The 16,508-nt window shown below is 40.6% G+C and overlaps 7 pseudogenes; 5 read left to right on the top strand and 2 right to left on the bottom strand.

Annotated features, from left to right (window-relative positions):
* Positions 1-46: 46 nt before the first annotated feature.
* LOC149582391 (5S ribosomal RNA) lies at positions 47-165 on the bottom strand (annotated as a pseudogene).
* Positions 166-300: 135 nt separating this feature from the next.
* Positions 301-419, bottom strand: LOC149582392 (5S ribosomal RNA; annotated as a pseudogene).
* Positions 420-6,742: 6,323 nt separating this feature from the next.
* Positions 6,743-6,861, top strand: LOC149582393 (5S ribosomal RNA; annotated as a pseudogene).
* Positions 6,862-6,999: 138 nt separating this feature from the next.
* On the top strand, positions 7,000-7,118 carry LOC149582394 (5S ribosomal RNA; annotated as a pseudogene).
* A 133-nt stretch (positions 7,119-7,251) lies between these two features.
* On the top strand, positions 7,252-7,354 carry LOC149582395 (5S ribosomal RNA; annotated as a pseudogene).
* Positions 7,355-7,937: 583 nt separating this feature from the next.
* On the top strand, positions 7,938-8,056 carry LOC149582396 (5S ribosomal RNA; annotated as a pseudogene).
* Positions 8,057-8,416: 360 nt separating this feature from the next.
* Positions 8,417-8,535, top strand: LOC149582397 (5S ribosomal RNA; annotated as a pseudogene).
* The last annotated feature ends 7,973 nt before the right edge of the window (positions 8,536-16,508 follow it).

The raw sequence follows: 16,508 nt of genomic DNA on the forward strand, positions 1-16,508 counted from the left end.
CTTTTTTCAAATCTATTGGAATTTAAATGACGAATAAAAGTGAAAAACCCAACGGCACGCAGTGTTCCTAATTGGTCTCCCTCCAAAGTACTGACAGCGCTCGACGCTGCTTAACTTCGGTGATCGGACGAGAACGGGTGTTTTCAGCGTGATATGGCCGTTGCCGAGATTGGTAGTTAATAATTCGAATTTAAAATAAGTGAAACCAATTAACCTTCATCTTTTTAAAACAATAACAAAAGAAAATATGTTTGCTTTTTTCAAATCTATTGGAATTTAAAAGACGAATAAAAGTGAAAAACCCAACGGCACGCAGTGTTCCTAATTGGTCTCCCTCCAAAGTACTGACAGCGCTCGACGCTGCTTAACTTCGGTGATCGGACGAGAAAGGGTGTTTTCAGCGTGATATGGCCGTTGCCGAGAGTGCTATTTAATAATTTGAATTTAATTAACATTCATCTTTATAAAACAATAACAAAAAGAAGATATGTTTGCTTTTTTCTTATCTGGTGGAATTTAAAAGAGAAAACAAAAGTGACAAAGCCAACGGCACGCAGTGTTCCCAAGTACTGACTGCGCTCGACGCTGTTTATCTTCGGTGATCGGACGAGAACCTTTGTTTTCAGCGTGATATGGCCGTTGCCGAGAGTGCTAGTTAATAATTCGAATTTAAATTAAGTGACACAAATTAACCATCTTTTTAAAACAATAACATAAAAAGCCAAAGTTTTTCCACAATACCTGACGACCATTTAATTTTTGGGCTTCCGTGGCTCAATGGTTAGCGCATTCGGCTGTTAACCAATAGGTTGGTGGTTCGAGCCCACCCGGGAGCGGTGTTGTGAGGTCTCAGATGTGACGTAAAAAGTCAAAGTTTTTCCACAATACCTGACGACAATTTCATTTCTGAGCTTCCGTGGCGCAATGGTTAGCGCGTTCGGCTGTTAACCGAAAGGTTGGTGGTTCGAGCCCATCCGGGAGCGGTGTTGTGCGGTCTTAGATGTAACGTAAAATTCAGAGTTTTTTAAAAATAACTGACGAACATTTAATTTTTGGGCTTCCGTGGCTCAATGGTTAGAGCGTTCAGCTGTTAGTCAAAAGGTTTGTGGTTCGAGCCCATCCGGGAGCGGTGTTGTGAAGTCTCAGATGTGACGTAAAAAGTCAAAGTTTTTCCACAATACCTGACGACCATTTCATTCTGAGCTTCCTTGGCTCAATGGTTAGCGCGTTCTTCTGTTAACCAATAGGTTGGTGGTTCGAGCCCACCCGGGAGCGGTGTTGTGGGATCTCAAACGTAATGGAAAATGCCAAAGTTTTTCCACAATACCTGACGACCATTTAATTTTTGGGCTTCCGTGGCGCAATGGTTAGCGCGTTCGGCTGTTAACTGAAAGGTTGGTGGTTCGAGCCCACCCGGGAGCGGTGTTGTAAAATCTCACGTGTAACGTAAAAATCCAAAGTTTTTCCACAATACCTGACGAACATTTAATCTTTGGGCTTCCGTTGCGCAATGGTTAACGCCGTCGGCTGTTAACCGAAAGGTTGGTGGTTCGAGCCCATCCGGGAGCGGTGTTGTGAGGTCTTAGATGTAACGTAAAATTCAGAGTTTTTTAAAAATAACTGACGAACATTTAATTTTTGGGCTTCCGTGGCGCAATGGTTAGAGCGTTCAGCTGTTATTCAAAAGGTTTGTGGTTCGAGCCCATCCGGGAGCGGTGTTGTGAAGTCTCAAACGTGACGTAAAAAGTCAAAGTTTTTCCACAATACCTGACGACCATTTCATTTCTGAGCTTCCTTGGCTCAATGGTTAGCGCGTTCTTCTGTTAACCAATAGGTTGGTGGTTCGAGCCCACCCGGGAGCGGTGTTGTGGGATCTCAAACGTAATGTAAAATGCCAAAGTTTTTCCACAATACCTGACGACCATTTAATTTTTGGGCTTCCGTGGCGCAATGGTTAGCGCGTTCGGCTGTTAACTGAAAGGTTGGTGGTTCGAGACCATCCGGGAGCGGTGTTGTGAGGTCTCAGATGTGACGTAAAAAGTCAAAGTTTTTCTACAATACCTCACGACCATATAATTTTTGAGCTTCCGTGGCGCAATGGTTAGCGCGTTCGGCTGTTAACCGAAAGGTTGGTGGTTCGAGCCCATCCGGGAGCGGTGTTGTGACGTCTCAGATGTGACGTAAAAAGTCAAAGTTTTTCCACAATAACTGACGACCATTTAATTTTCGAGCTTCCGTGGCGCAATGGTTAGCGCGTTCGGCTGTTAACCGAAAGGTTGGTGGTTCGACCCCATCCGGGAGCGGTGTTGTGGTATCTCAAATGTAACGTAAAAAGCCAAAGTTTTTCCACAATACCTGATGACCATATAATTTTTGGGCTTCCGTGGCGCACTGGTTAGCGCGCTCAGCTGTTATCCAAAAGGCTGGTGGTTCGAGCCCACCCGGGAGCGGTGATGTGAGGTCTCAGATATAACGTAAAAAGTCAGAGTTTTTCCACAATACCTGACGAACATTTAATTTTTGGGCTTCCGTGGCGCAATGGTTAGCGCGTTCAGCTGTTAACCGAAAGGTTGGTGGTTCGGGCCCACCCGGGAGCTGTGTTGTAAGATCTCAAATGTAACGTAAAAACCCAAAGTTTTTCCACAGTACCTGACGACCATTTAATTTTTGGGCTTCCGTGGCGCAATGGTTAGCGCGTTCGGCTGTTAACCGAAAAATTGGTGGTTCGAGCCCATCCGGGAGCGGTGTTGTGAGGTCTCTGATGTGACGTAAAATGTCAAAACTTTTCCACAATACGTGACAACCATTTAATTTCTGAGCTTCCGTGGCTCAATAGTTAGCGCGTTCGGCTGTTAACCAATAGGTTTGTGGATCGAGCCCACCAGGGAGCGGTGTTGTGGTATCTCAAATGTAACGTAAAAAGCCAAATTTTTTTCACAATACCTGACGACCATATAATTTTTGGGCTTCCGTGGCGCACTGGTTAGCGCGCTCAGCTGTTATTCAAAAGGCTGGTGGTTCGAGCTCACCCGGGAGCGGTGTTGTGAGGTCTCTAGTGTAACGTAAAAAGTCAGAGTTTTTCCACAATACCTGACGACCATTTAATTTTTGGGCTTCCGTGACGCAAGGGTTAGCGCGTTCGGCTGTTAACCGAAAGGCTGGTGGTTCGAGCCCACCCGGAAGTGGTGTTGTGGGGTCTCAGAAGTATCGTAAAAAGTCAAAACTTTTCCACATAACGTGACAACCATTTAATTTCTGAGCTTCCGTGGCTCAATGGTTAGCGCGTTTGGCTGTTAACCAATAGGTTGGTGGTTCGAGCCCACCTGGGAGCGTTGTTGTGAGGTCTCTAGTGTAACGTAAAAAGTCAGAGTTTTTCCAAAATACCTGACGAACATTTAGTTTCTGAGCTTCCGTGGCTCCATGGTTAGCGCGTTCGGATGTTAACCAAAAGGTTGGTGGTTCCAGCCCACCCGGGAGCGGTGTTGTGAAGTCTCAAATGTAACGTAAAAAACCAAAGTTTTTCCACAATACCTAACGACCATTTAATTTTTGGGCTTCCGTGACGCAAGGGTTAGCGCGTTCGGCTGTTAACCGAAAGGCTGGTGGTTCGAGCCCAAATACATTAGACTAAATTCTGGAGGCTCGTAACTCTGGTTCTACCAGAGATACGGGGATGTAAATAATGTGACCTTGACACAAATGTTCGGATAATTATAAAAAAAACTTCGCGGTTTCGAACCTGTGGCCTTCCGGGAGTGAGGCGGATGCGATAACCGCTACACTAAAGATATGTTATTATTTTTAATCGAAAGAACAGGGTCAAGTAATTAAGCAATACGTGAAAAAACAAACCCCTCCATAGAAAATGCATTAGACTATACTTTGCAGGCCTCCTAACTCTGTTTCTACTGGAGATACGGGGATGTCCTTTGAGTATGTTATAGTCCAATTTGTCCCCCATCTAACCATACTAAAAATATTGAGCTACGACCAACAGGGGCCGAGTCATTAAGCTAAACGTAAACAAACAACCCGTCCATAGGAAATGCAGTAGACTATATTTTGCAGGCCCATAACTCTGTGTCTACTAGAGATACGGGGATGTCCTTAGGATATGTTATAGTCCAAATTGTCCCCCATCTAATTATACTAAAAACATTGAGCTTCGACAAACATTGGCCGAGATATTAAGCAAAATGTTCGTCAACTTTGGTATCGTCTCACTTATTTTTATTATGTTACTTATGATTTTTGCACTAAACTTTGGAGGCTCATAACTCTTGTTCTACAAGAGATACTGGGATCTCCTTTGGATATGTTATAGTACTCTTTGCTCCCCATACAAGGATTCTTTAAACTTGAGGCTACCTCAATATCGTCGTCAACTTATTTTTTGTCTCACTTATTGTTAGAAGGTTACTTTTGATTTTTGAAAATAAACTTTGCAGGCTCGTAACTCTGGTTCTACCAGAGATACGGGGATGTAAATAATGTGACCTTGACACAAATGTTCGGATAATTATAAAGGTCTTTGCATGTTCCAAGCAAAAAAAAAACTTCGCGGTTTCGAACCTGTGGCCTTCCGAGAGTGAGGCGGATGCGATAACCGCTACCCTAAAGATATGTTATTATTTTTAATCGAAAGAACAGGGTCAAGTAATTAAGCAATACGTGAACAAACAAACCCCTCCATAGAAAATGCATTAGACTATACTTTGCAGGCTCGTAACTCTGTTTCTACTGGAGATACGGGGATGTCCTTTGAGTATGTTATAGTCCAATTTGTCCCCCATCTAACCATACTAAAAACATTGAGCTACGACAAACAGCAGTCGAGTAATTAAGCTAATCGTAAACAAACAAACCCCTCCATAGGAAATGCATTAGACTATACTTTGCAGGCCCATAACTCTGTGTCTACTAGAGATACGGGGATGTCCTTAGGATATGTTATAGTCCAAATTGTCCCCCATCTAACCATACTAAAAACGTTGGGCTACGACAAACAGGGGCCGAGTACTTAAGCAAAACGTAACGAAACAAACCCCCTGCATAGGAAATGCATTAGACTATAGTTTGCAGGCTCGTAACTCTGTTTCTATTGGAGATACGGGGATGTCCTTTGAGTTTGTCGTAGCTCAATGTTTTTAGTATGGTTAGATGGGGGACAATTTGGACTATAACATATCCTAAGGACATCCCCGTATCTCTAGTAGACACAGAGTTATGGGCCTGCAAAATATAGTCTACTGCATTTCCTATGGACGGGTTGTTTGTTTACGTTTAGCTTAATTACTCGGCCCCTGTTGGTCGTAGCTCAATGTTTTTAGAATGGTTAGATGGGGGACAAATTGGACTAAAACATACTCAAAGGACATCCCCGTATCTCCAATAGAAACAGAGTTACGAGCCTGCAAACTATAGTCTAATGCATTTCCTATGCAGGGGGTTTGTTTCGTTACGTTTTGCTTAAGTACTCGGCCCCTGTTTGTCGTAGCCCAAAGTTTTTAGTATGGTTAGATGGGGGACAATTTGGACTATAACATATCCTAAGGACATCCCCGTATCTCTAGTAGACACAGAGTTATGGGCCTGCAAAGTATAGTCTAATGCATTTCCTATGGAGGGGTTTGTTTGTTTACGATTAGCTTAATTACTCGACTGCTGTTTGTCGTAGCTCAATGTTTTTAGTATGGTTAGATGGGGGACAAATTGGACTATAACATACTCAAAGGACATCCCCGTATCTCCAGTAGAAACAGAGTTACGAGCCTGCAAAGTATAGTCTAATGCATTTTCTATGGAGGGGTTTGTTTGTTCACGTATTGCTTAATTACTTGACCCTGTTCTTTCGATTAAAAATAATAACATATCTTTAGTGTAGCGGTTATCGCATCCGCCTCACTCTCGGAAGGCCACAGGTTCGAAACCGCGAAGTTTTTTTTTTGCTTGGAACATGCAAAGACCTTTATAATTATCCGAACATTTGTGTCAAGGTCACATTATTTACATCCCCGTATCTCTGGTAGAACCAGAGTTACGAGCCTGCAAAGTTTATTTTCAAAAATCAAAAGTAACCTTCTAACAATAAGTGAGACAAAAAATAAGTTGACGACGATATTGAGGTAGCCTCAAGTTTAAAGTATCCTTGTATGGGGAGCAAAGAGTACTATAACATATCCAAAGGAGATTCCAGTATCTCTTGTAGAACAAGAGTTATGAGCCTCCAAAGTTTAGTGCAAAAATCATAAGTAACATAATAAAAATAAGTGAGACGATACCAAAGTTGACGAACATTTTGCTTAATATCTCGGCCAATGTTTGTCGTAGCTCAATGCTTTTAGTATGGCGACCACTTAGGAACACTGCGTGCCGTTAGCTTTTTCACTTTTTTTTCCTCTTTTAAATTCCAATAGATATTAAAAAAGCAAACATATTTTCTTTTTGTTATTGTTTTAAAAAGATGAAGGTTAATTTGTCTCACTTAATTTAAATTCGAATTATTATCTAGCACTCTCGGCAACGGCCATATCACGCTGAGAACAACGGTTCTCGTCCGATCGCCGACGTTAGCAGCGTCGAGCGCAGTCAGTACTTGGGAATACTGCGTGCCGTTGGCTTTTTCACTTTTGTTTCCTCTTTTAAATTCCACCCGATATGACAAAAGCAAACATATCTTCTTTTTGTTATTGTTTTATAAAGATGAAAGTTAATTAAATTAAAATTATTAACCAGCACTCTCGGCAACGGCCATATCACGCTGAATACAGCGGTTCTCGTCCGATAACCGATGTTAAGCAGCGTCGAGCGCAGTCACTACTTGGGAGGGAGACCACTTAGGAACACTGCGTGCCGTTGGCTTTTTCACTTTTTTTTTCCTCTTTTAAATTTTAATAGATATGAAAAAAGCAAACATGTTTTCATTTTGTTATTGTTTTAAAATGATGAAGGTTAATTTGTCTCACTTAATTTAAATTCGAATTATTAACTAGCACTCTCGGCAACGACCATATCACGCTGAATACAGCGGTTCTCGTCCGATCACCGAAGTTAAGCAGCGTCGAGCGCAGTCAGTACTTGGGAGGGAGACCACTTAGGAACACTGCGTGCCGTTGGCTTATTCACTTTTTTTCCTCTTTTAAATTTTAATAGATATGAAAAAAGCAAACATGTTTTTTTGTTATTGTTTTAAAATGATGAAGGTTAATTTGTCTCACTTAATTTAAATTCGAATTATTAACTAGCACTCTCGGCAACGGCCATATCACGCTGAAAACACCGGTTCTCGTCCGATCACCGAAGTTAAGCAGCGTCGAGCGCATACAGTACTTGGGAATACTGCGTGCCGTTGGCTTTTTCACTTTTATTTCCTCTTTCAAATTCCACCAGATATGAAAAAAGCAAACATATCTTCTTTTTGTTATTGTTTTATAAAGATGAAAGTTAATTTAATTCAAATTATTAACTAGCACTCTCGGCAACGGCCATATCACGCTGAGAACACCGGTTCTCGTCCGATCGCCGACGTTAGCAGCGTCGAGCGCAGTCAGTACTTGGGAATACTGCGTGCCGTTGGCTTTTTCACTTTTGTTTCCTCTTTTAAATTCCACCCGATATGAAAAAAACAAACATATTTTCTTTTTGTTAATGTTTTATAAAGATGAAGGTTAATTTGTCTCACTTAATTTAAATTCGAATTTTTAACTAGCACTCTCGGCAACGGCCATATCACGTTGAGAACACCGGTTCTCGTCCGATCGCCCTGGTAGCAGCGTCGAGCGCAGTCAGTACTTGGGAATACTGCGTGCCGTTGGTTTTTCACTTTTGTTTCCTCTTTTAAATTCCACCCGAATTGAAAAAAGCACACATATCTTCTTTTTGTTATTGTTTTATAAAGATGAAAGTTAATTTAATTCAAATTATTAACTAGCACTATCGGCAACGGCCATAACACGCTGAATACACCGGTTCTCGTACGATAACCGAAGTTAAGCAGCGTCGAGCGCAGTCAGTATTTGGGAGGGCGACCACTTAGGAACACTGCGTGCCGTTAGCTTTTTCACTTTTTTTTCCTCTTTTAAATTCCAATAGATATGAAAAAAGCAAACATATCTTCTTTTTGTTATTGTTTTAGAAAGATGAGGGTTAATTTGTCTCACTTAATTTAAATTCGAATTTTTAACTAGCACTCTCGGCAACGGCCATATCACGCTGAGAACACCGGTTCTCGTCCGATCGCCGACGTTAGCAGCGTCGAGCGCAGTCAGTACTTGGGAATATTGCGTGCCGTTGGTTTTTCACTTTTGTTTCCTCTTTTAAATTCCACCCGATTTGAAAAAAGCACACATATCTTCATTTTGTTATTGTTTTATAAAGATGAAAGTTAATTAAATTCAAATTACTAACTAGCACTCTCGGCAACGGCCATATCACGCTGAATACACCGGTTCTCGTCCGATAACCGAAGTTAAGCAGCGTCGAGCGCAGTCACTACTTGGGAGGGAGACCACTTAGGAACACTGCGTGCCGTTGGCTTTTTCACTTTTTTTTCCTCTTTTAAATTCCAGTAGATTTGAAAAAAGCAAACTTATTTTCTTTTTGTTATTGTTTTAAAAAGATGATGGTTAATTTGTCTCACTTAATTTAAATTCGAATTATTACCTAGCACTCTCGGCAACGGCCATATCACGCTGAATACACCGGTTCTCGTCCGATAACCGAAGTTAAGCAGCGTCGAGCGCATACAGTACTTGGGAATACTGCGTGCCGTCGGCTTTTTCACTTTTGTTTCCTCTTTCAAATTCCACCAAATACGAAAAAAGCAAACATATCTTCTTTTTGTTATTGTTTTATAAAGATGAAAGTTAATTTAATTCAAATTATTAACTAGCACTCTCGAGAAACGGCCATAACACGCTGAATACACCGGTTCTCGTCCGATAACCGAAGTTAAGAAGCGTCGAGCGCAGTCAGTCCTTGGGAGGGAGACCACTTTGAGTATTTCTTCACTATTTTCAAATATAACCACTGAAACCATTATTTTTATACCTTTTGCTTTAATTCAAGCAAATGTAACGATATTCATTAAAAAAACTGTTAAAATTAAATTTTTCAATAAGAAATCGTTGTCACGGATTTTGTATCTTGAAGAAGAAAAACATGCGATTTTTTCGGTACACTTTTGAATGCATTTTTTTCTGGAGAAATGTTTGACCGAATTCAGCTTAATTCCCTATAAAACACCCATAAAAAGTGATTTCATCTCGATTGAACATAATTAAAAATTTACCTCGATTTTTAATAACATTTTCAAAATCGGCGTTTCACGGCCAAAGAAGCATATTTTGAGTAGTTCTTCTCTATTTTCAAATATATTCATTGAATCCATTATTTTTATACTTTTTGCTTTAATTCAAGCAATGTAACGATATTCATTCAAAAAACTGTTAAAATTCAATTTTCAATAAGAAATCGTATTCACGGATTTTGTGTCTTGAAGAAGAAAAACATGCGATTTTTTCGGTACTTTTTTGAATGCATTTTTTTCTGGAGAAATTTTTGACCGAATTCAGCTTAATTCCCTATAAAACACTCATTAAAAGTGATTTCATCTCGATTGAACAATAAATAAAAATGTACCTCGATTTTTAATAACTTTTCAAAATCGACGTAACTCGGCCAAAGAAAAACATTTTGAGTATTTCTTCACTATTTTCAAATATGTTCACTGAAACCATTATTTTTATACTTTTTGCTTTAATTCAAGCAAATGTAACGATATTCAATCAAAAAACTGTTAAAATTAAATTTTTCAATAAGAAATCGTTGTCACGGATTTTGTCTCTTGAAGAAGAAAAACATGCGATTTTTTCGGTACTTTTTTGAATGCATTTTTTTCTGGAGAAATTTTTGACCGAATTCAGCTTAATTCCCTATAAAACACTCATTAAAAGTGATTTCATCTCGATTGAACAATAAATAAAAATGTACCTTGATTTTTAATAACATTTTCAAAATCGACGTAACTCGGCCAAAGAAAAACATTTTGAGTATTTCTTCACTATTTTCAAATATAACCACTGAAACCATTATTTTTGTAATTTTTGCGTTAATTCAAGCAAATGTAACGATATTCATTCAACAACCTGTTAAAATTCAATTTTAAATAAGAAATCGTTGTCACGGATTTTGTATCTTGAAGAGAAAAAACATGCGATTTTTTCGGTACACTTTTAAATGCATTTTTTTCTGGAGAAATGTTTGACCGAATTCAGCTTAATTCCCTCTAAAACACTCAATAAAAGTGATTTCATCTCGATTGAACAATAATTAAAAATGTACCTCGATTTTTAATAACATTTTCAAAATCGACGTTTCACCGCCAACGAAGCATATTTTGAGTATTTCTTCACTATTTACAAATATATTCACTGAAACCATTATTTTTATACTTTTTGCTTTAATTCAAGCAAATGTAACGATATTCAATCAAAAAACTGTTAAAATTAAATTTTTCAATAGGAAATCGTTGTCACGGATTTTGTATCTTGAAGAAGAAAAACATGCGATTTTTTCGTTACTTTTTTGAATGCATTTTTTTCTGGAGACATTTTTGACCGAATTCTGTTTAATTCCCTATAAAACACTCATTGAAAGTGATTTCATCTCGATTGAACAATAATTAAAAATTTACCTCGATTTTTAATAACATTTTCAAAATCGACATTTCACGGCCAAAGAAGCATACTTTGAGTATTTCTTCACTATTTTCAAATATGTTCACTGAAACCATTATTTTTATACTTTTTGCTTTAATTCAAGCAAATGTAACGATATTCAATCAAAAAACTGTTAAAATTAAATTTTTCAATAAGAAATCGTTGTCACGGATTTTGTATCTTGAAGAAGAAAAACATGCGATTTTTTCGGTACTTTTTTGAATGCATTTTTTTCTGGAGAAATTTTTGACCGAATTCAGCTTAATTCCCTATAAAACACTCATTAAAAGTGATTTCATCTCGATTGAACAATAAATAAAAATGTACCTCGATTTTTAATAACATTTTCAAAATCGACGTAACTCGGCCAAAGAAAAACATTTTGAGTATTTCTTCACTATTTTCAAATATAACCACTGAAACCATTATTTTTGTAATTTTTGCGTTAATTCAAGCAAATGTAACGATATTCATTCAACAACCTGTTAAAATTCAATTTTAAATAAGAAATCGTTGTCACGGATTTTGTATCTTGAAGAGAAAAAACATGCGATTTTTTCGGTACACTTTTAAATGCATTTTTTTCTGGAGAAATGTTTGACCGAATTCAGCTTAATTCCCTCTAAAACACTCAATAAAAGTGATTTCATCTCGATTGAACAATAATTAAAAATGTACCTCGATTTTTAATAACATTTTCAAAATCGACGTTTCACCGCCAACGAAGCATATTTTGAGTATTTCTTCACTATTTACAAATATATTCACTGAAACCATTATTTTTATACTTTTTGCTTTAATTCAAGCAAATGTAACGATATTCAATCAAAAAACTGTTAAAATTAAATTTTTCAATAAGAAATCGTTGTCACGGATTTTGTATCTTGAAGAAGAAAAACATGCGATTTTTTCGGTACTTTTTTGAATGCATTTTTTTCTGGAGAAATTTTTGACCGAATTCAGCTTAATTCCCTATAAAACACTCATTAAAAGTGATTTCATCTCGATTGAACAATAAATAAAAATGTACCTCGATTTTTAATAACATTTTCAAAATCGACGTTTCACGGCCAAAGAAGCATATTTTGAGTATTTCTTCACTATTTTCAAATATAACCACTGAAACCATTATTTTTATACTTTTTGCTTTAATTCAAGCAAATGTAACGATATTCATTCAAAAAACTGTTAAAATTCAATTTTTCAATAAGAAATCGTTGTGACGGATTTTGTATCTTGAAGAAGAAAAACATGCGATTTTTTCGGTACACTTTTGAATGCATTTTTTTCTGGAGAAATGTTTGACCGAATTCAGCTTAATTCCCTATAAAACACTCATTGAAAGTGATTTCATCTCGATTGAACAATAATTAAAAATGTACCTCGATTTTTAATAACATTTTCAAAATCGTTGAGCCCTCCCGGGAGCGGTGTTGTGACGTCTCAGATGTAACGTAAAATGTCAGAGTTTTTCCACAATCCCTGACGAACATTTAATTTTTTGGCTTCCGTGGCGCAATGGTTAGCGCGTTCGGCTGTTAACCCATAGGGTGGTGGTTCGACCCCATCCGGGAGCGGTGTTGTGAGGTCTCAGATGTGACGTAAAAAATCAAGGTTTTTACATAATACCTGACGAGCGTTTAACTTTTGGGCTTCCGTGGCGCAATGGTTAGCGCGTTCGGCTGTTAACCAATAGGTTGGTGGTTCGAGCCCATCCGGGAGCGGTGTTGTGAGGTCTCAGATGTGACGTAAAAAGTCAAGGTTTTTACACAATACCTGACGAGCATTTAACTTTTGGGCTTCCGTGGCACAATGGTTAGCGCGTTCGGCTGTTAACCAATAGGTTGGTGGTTCGAGCCCATCCGGGAGAGGTGTTGTGAGGTCTCAGATGTGACGTAAAAAGTCAAGGTTTTTACACAATACCTGACGAGCATTTAACTTTTGGGCTTCCGTGGCGCAATGGTTAGCGCGTTCGGCTGTTAACCAATAGGTTGGTGGTTCGACCCCATCCGGGAGCGGTGTTGTGAGGTCTCAGATGTGACGTAAAAAATCAAGGTTTTTACATAATACCTGACGAGCGTTTAACTTTTGGGCTTCCGTGGCGCAATGGTTAGCGCGTTCGGCTGTTAACCAATAGGTTGGTGGTTCGAGCCCATCCGGGAGCGGTGTTGTGAGGTCTCAGATGTGACGTAAAAAGTCAAGGTTTTTACACAATACCTGACGAGCATTTAACTTTTGGGCTTCCGTGGCGCAATGGTTAGCGCGTTCGGCTGTTAACCAATAGGTTGGTGGTTCGAGCCCATCCGGGAGAGGTGTGGTGAGGTCTCAGATGTGACGTAAAAAGTCAAGGTTTTTACACAATACCTGACGAGCATTTAACTTTTGGGCTTCCGTGGCGCAATGGTTAGCGCGTTCGGCTGTTAACCAATAGGTTGGTGGTTCGAGCCCATCCGGGAGCGGTGTTGTGAGGTCTCAGATGTGACGTAAAAAGTCATGGTTTTTGCACAATACCTGACGGGCATTTAGCTTTTGTGCTTCCGTGGCGCAATGGTTAGCGCGTTCGGCTGTTAACCAATAGGTTGGTGGTTCGAGCCCATCCGGGAGCGGTGTTGTGGGATCTCAAATGTAACGTAGAAAGCCAAAGTTTTTCCACAATACGTGACGACCATTTAATTTCTGAGCTTCCGTGGCTCAATGGTTAGCGCGTTCGGCTGTTAACCAATAGGTTGGTGGTTCGAGCCCATCCGGGAGCGGTGTTGTCAGGTCTCAGAAGTGACGTAAAAAGTCAAGGTTTTTCCACAATACCTGACGAACATTTAATTTTTGGGCTTCCTTGGCGCAATGGTTAGCGCGTTCGGCTGTTAACCGAAAGGTTGGTGGTTCGAGCCCATCCGGGAGCGGTGTTGTGACGTCTCAGATGTAACGTAAAATGTCAGAGCTTTTCCACAATACCCGACGAACATTTAATTTTTGGGCTTCCTTGGCGCAATTATTAGCGCGTTCAACTGTTAATCGAAAGGCTGGTGGTTCAAGCCCACCCGGAAGAGGTGTTGTGGGGTCTCAGATGTAGCGTAAAAAGTCAAAACTTATCCACAATACGTGACAACCATTTAATTTCTGAGCTTTCGTGGCTCAATGGTTAGCGCGTTCGGCTGTTAACCAATAGGTTGGTGGTTCGAGCCCACCCGGAAGCGGTGGTGTGGGATCTCAAATGTAACGTAGAAAGCCAAAGTTTTGCCACAATACCTGACGACCATTAAATTTTTGGGCTTCCTTGGCGCAATTGTTAGTGCGTTCGGCTGTTAACCGAAAGGTTGGTGGTTCGAGCCCAACCGGAAGAGGTGTTGTAGGGTCTCAGATGTAACGTAAAAAGTCATAACTTATCTACAATACCTGACAACCATTTAATTTCTGAGCTTCCGTGGCTCAAAGGTTAGCGCGTTCGGCTGTTAACCAATAGGTGTGTGGTTCGAGCCCATCCGGGAGCGGTGTTGTGACGTCTCAGATGTGACGTAAAAAGTCAAGGTTTTTTCCACAACATCTGACGACCATTTAAATTTTGGGCTTCCGTGGCGCAATGGTTAGCGCGTTCGGCTGTTAACCAATAGGTTGGTGGTTCGAGCCCATCCGGGAGCGGTGTTGTGAGGTCTCAGTTGTAACGTAAAATGTCAGAGTTTTTCCACAATACCTGACGAACATTTAATTTTTGGGCTTCCGTGGCGCAATGATTAGCGCGTTCAGCTGTTAATCGAAAGGTTGAAGGTTCGAGCCCACCCGGGAGAGGTGTTGTAGGGTCTCAGATGTAACGTAAAAAGTCATAACTTATCAACAATACCTGACAACCATTTAATTTCTGAGCTTCCGTGGCTCAAAGGTTAGCGCGTTCGGCTGTTAACCAATAGGTGTGTGGTTCGAGCCCATCCGGGAGCGGTGTTGAGACGTCTCAGATGTGACGTAAAAAGTCAAGGTTTTTTCCACAACACCTGACGACCATTTAAATTCTGAGCTTCCGTGGCTCAATGGTTAGCGAATTCGGCTGCTAACAAATAGGTTGGTGGTTCGAGCCCACCCGGGAGCGGTGTTTTGGGATCTCAAATGTAACGTTGAAAGCCAAAATTTTTCCACAATAACTGACGACCATTTAATTTTTGGGCTTCCGTGGCGCAATGGTCAGCGCGTTCAGCTGTTAACCGAAAGGTTGGTGGTTCGAGCCCATCCGGGAGCGGTGTTGTGACGTCTCAGATGTAACGTAAAATGTCAGAGTTTTTCCACAATACCTGACGAACATTTAATTTTTGGGCTTCCGTGGCGCTATTATTAGCGCGTTCAACTGTTAATCGAAAGGCTGGTGGTTCAAGCGCACCCGGAAGAGGTGTTGTGGGGTCTCAGATGTAGCGTAAAAAGTCAAAACTTATCCACAATACGTGACAACCATTTAATTTCTGAGCTTCCGTGGCTCAATGGTTAGCGCGTTCGGCTGTTAACCAATAGGTTGGTGGTTCGAGCCCATCCGGGAGCGGTGTTGTGAGGTCTCAGATGTGACGTAAAAAGTCAAGGTTTTTACACAATACCTGACGAGCATTTAACTTTGGGCTTCCGTGGCTCAATGGTTAGCGCGTTCGGCTGTTAACCAATAGGTTGGTGGTTCGAGCCCATCCGGGAGCGGTGTTGTGACGTCTCAGATGTAGCGTAAAATGTCAAAACTTTTCCACAATACGTGACAACCATTTAATTTCTGAGCTTCCGCGGCGCAATGGTTATCGCGTTCAGCTGCTATTCAAAAAACTGGTGGTTTGAGCCCTCCCGGGAGCGGTGTTGTGACGTCTCAAATGTAACATAAAATGTCAGAGTTTTTCCACAATACCTGTCGAACATTGAATTTTTGGGCTTCCGTGGCGCAATGGTTAGCGCGTTCAGCTGTTAATCGAAAGGTTGGTGGTACGAGCCCACCCGGGAGAGGTGTTGTGGGGTCTCAGATGTAGCGTAAAAAGTCAAAACTTTTCCACAACACGTGACAACCATTTAATTTCTGAGCTTCCGTGGCTCAATGATTAGCGCGTTCGGCTGTTAACCAATAGGTTGGTGGTTCGAGCCCACCCGGGAGCGGTGTTGTGGGATCTCAAATGTAACGTAAAAATTCAAGGTTTTTCCACAATACCTGACGAACATTTAATTTTTGGGGTTCCTTGGGGCAATGGTTAGCTCGTTCGGCTGTTAACCGAAAGGTTGGTGGTTCGATGCCAACCGGGAGAGGTGTTGTAGGGTATCAGATATAACGTAATAAGTCATAACTTATCCACAATACCTGACAACCATTTAAATTCTGAGCTTCCGTGGCTCAATGGTTATCGCGTTCGGCTGTTAACCAATAGATTTGTGGTTCGAGCCCATCCGGGATGCGGTGTTGTGAGGTCTCAGATGTAACGTAAAATGTCAGAGTTTTTCACAATACCTGACGAACATTTAATTTTTGGGCTTCCGTGGCGCAATGATTAGCGCGTTCAGCTGTTAATCGAAAGGTTGTAGGTTCGAGCCCACCCGGGAGAGGTGTTGTGGGGTCTCAGATATAGCGTAAAAAGTCAAAACTTTTCCACAATACGTGACAACCATTTAATTTCTGAGCTTCCGTGGCTCAATGGTTAGCGCGTTCGGCTGTTAACCAATAGGTTGGTGGTTCGAGCCCATCCGGGAGCGGTGTTGTGAGGTCTCAGATGTGACGTAAAAAGTCAAGCTTTTTACACAATACCTGACGAGCATTTAACTTTGGGCTTCCGTGGCTCAATGGTTAGC

This window comes from Phalangium opilio, unplaced genomic scaffold (assembly GCF_054372755.1).
Source record: "Phalangium opilio isolate 3A_F unplaced genomic scaffold, DU_Popi_V2 ptg001675l_1, whole genome shotgun sequence".
Classification (NCBI taxonomy): Eukaryota; Metazoa; Arthropoda; class Arachnida; order Opiliones; family Phalangiidae; genus Phalangium; species Phalangium opilio.